A 3,080-nucleotide genomic window follows, 5' to 3' on the forward strand; every position below is an offset into this window, starting at 1 on the left:
TGCCCTGTGTCTCTGGATTCCATCCCGAGGGGGAGGGAGGGGGAGCAGCAGAAACACCCGAGGTGAGAACAGCCCAGCTCCTGGCCCCCAGCTTGGCTCTCCTGGTAGCCTGGCCCGGCCCTATTTGTGCTCAAAGCCCCCGGTTTCCAAGCAGATTAGCCACTGGTCATGGAGCTTGGGAATCCGTGAGCCCCTTGTGTTCTAGACTCTCACAGATGTGGCCACATGGGCGGATTGAGATCAAGGTGTCTACGGGTCCCAGGGGAGGGGAGGTGGGGACCACTCCCTCCAGTTCCCAGCACTTGGGCAAGTCTCCGCTTTCAGGGACAGCCGAGAGAAGGCTTCAGAAAATGAAGGTGGCTCTTCTTGGAGCTGGAAGGGTCTTTGAAAGTCGTTCAGACCCTACTTTTTCCCAAGCCACTTGTCCAAAGTCTCATGTGGGTACAGTCTAGATTGCGGAAGGTCTCACGTTCCAATCTGGGCAACTGAGTTGGTGTTGGTCAGGACCATGGACCAATCAGAGGGAGAGTTTGGGGTGTTTCCAAAAAGGGGGCATCCATGGAGGCCCTCAATATCAGAACTGGGGGGGGGTTGGCAACTGGCACGAAATGTGCCCCTGGATTATCTTTTTGTAACTGGTTGAGGGAGGGATGGACCGAGGGGAGCCCACAGGTTGTCCCCGAGACATCTCCAGCTCCGCTAGGGAGACTTGCAGTGGCCAGGGGAGTGTGTCCAAGTGTGTCGGAGGTGGGAAGGACCTTAGAACACGGAATATTAGACCTGGGAGGGACCTTCCAGACTGATCAGTGCCCTATGTGGAAGCCGAGAGGACGTGGAGGGCTGTTCTGGGCCTGGTGACCCTTTGTACTTGTGGTCAGGAGATGAGAACATGAAGCAGTTCTAGATGGGTGAGGGTGGATGGATGCAGCTAAAAGCCAGCAGGAGGAACAGGAAGAAGGACAGGCCGCCCTGGCCAAGTGGCTTTGGGATTCCCAGATTCCTCCAAGCAGGAGTGGCTCTGAAGCTTATCCCACCCTGGTCATTGATAGATGCTTTCATTCAAAGCCAAAACTCAGTGTTCTGACTGTCCCTGCTGGGGAACATCTCCTATAACACCAGCGTGTTTTAAATCTGACTCCAGAGATCATCTGTTCTAGTTCTCCCATTTTAAAGATGGGTACACTGAGGTCCAGAAAGGCATCCTGGGAGGATCATTTAGGACTGAAAGGGACTTTACAAGCCAGCCTGAAGATGAAACCGAGGCTCAGAAGGAAGTACTTGGCCCAAAACCACACAGCTAGGAAACCACAGAGCCGGGATTGGATCCCAGGGCCTCCACTTTATTCACTCGATCCTTCCATCCTTCCATCCAGCCCATATAGATATATATTTGTCCTTCTCTGATGCTAACACTAGGAGCAGGGACAATGACGACGATCATTACTTCCATTTCTATCATGTTTTATACTCTTTGGGTTTGAGAATTTCCTTCTATAAACTCAGTGACCGTCAATAAACATAAACATCTTAAAAATGAGCTCCTTCCCAAGCCTCAGACTCCAGCCTCGCTGCAACTTGTTTGTAAAGCATGCACATTGACTTTATTAAAAAACAATTCAAAGTATTTTATCGTTGATACTTTAAAAAAAAATGAGTGTCATTTCCCAAGATGCATCCCACTTCCTCCTCCCCCTGTGTCCTCAAAAGTTCCTCAAGAAAGAAGAGGGAAGGTGGCCCAGGGTAGAACCTTGGAGAGCACCTACAGGGAGGGGACATGATGGGCATGAGGAGGCCCGAAGAGCCACAAGGAGTGGACATGGGCTGGAGGAGGTCCAAAAGGGCAGGGTCAGGAACACTGAGAGAGAAAGGTGCGTGGGGGAGGATGGAGGAAGGGACTGGGGGCACCTGGGAGAGCGCCAGCTTTGGCTGAGGGAGCCGGAGGACACCGGGCTATGGGGAGGAAAGGGAGTGAAGGCACCCGGGGGCTTCCCTCTTCTGCATCATCCCATACATTCTCCCCACATCCTTCGGAATTCCCCTCACTGCTTCTCACAGAACAGCCATGGTCTAGTCACGGACCGGGAGGCCCGAGGCCATTTTGTTTCACTTACCCGAGGGATGCCCTGTTTGTGCCACGGGCACATGTTCCCTCATACATATCCACACCCACACACGCTCATAATGGTCATCCTCACAGAACACTCAGACACACGCACGTACATTCTCCTTCACACACACTCAGACGCACGCTCCCATCATGCAAATGCACTCACTTTCGCCAAGAAACACCCTCCCTCGTGCACACACACTCTTACACACATCCCCATCTATCTGTGTCTCTGTAGTCTTACATGTTCATACACATTGACACACACACACACACTCATATACCCTCCTGTTCATTGACATACAACTCGTATGCAGATCACACTCAAACACACACTCCCTCACACACACACACACAATTCATATATATAATATACATACTCACACTCAGTCACAAACTCTCATACAAATACTCACATTCTCACACACTCCTTCACACACACACACACATTTTCACACACACACACACTCTCCCCAAAACACACAGACTCACAAAAAATTCACATCCGTTCTTACACGCACACTCCCCCTCACACCTCAGACTCTACCTGACATGTGGGGACTTTTTTTTCAGTCTCTGGCCCCCCGTGCATTCATAGTGCAGCACGTTCCCTCTGACAAAATGGCGAGAGCACCCTCTCCTCTGGGTGTTTCTCTCTGTTTTCCTCGGGCTTGTCTCTGGGCCGGGCACTTGCCCTGTGCTTGCCTTCTTTTCTGGGTTTTTCTTTCAGGTTCTTTGTCTTTCTGGGTCTGACTTTACCTCCTTGACCCCCTCAGCCCTGCTTTTCCTGCTCTATGTGCCCTGCTAGATGCCAAGGTGGGGACCTGGGCTTGGAGCCGATGGCACTGCCGGGGGTCACCCCAGTGCCCGGCACAGCACCTGGCACCTCGCACCCCCTGCTTGTAGATTAACTGATGGATGGATTGTGGGTAAGTCACCGAGCTCCTGCGAACCTCAGTTTCTTCATGTGGAA

The sequence above is a fragment of the Sarcophilus harrisii genome, chromosome 6 (assembly GCF_902635505.1).
Source record: "Sarcophilus harrisii chromosome 6, mSarHar1.11, whole genome shotgun sequence".
Classification (NCBI taxonomy): domain Eukaryota; kingdom Metazoa; phylum Chordata; class Mammalia; order Dasyuromorphia; family Dasyuridae; genus Sarcophilus; species Sarcophilus harrisii.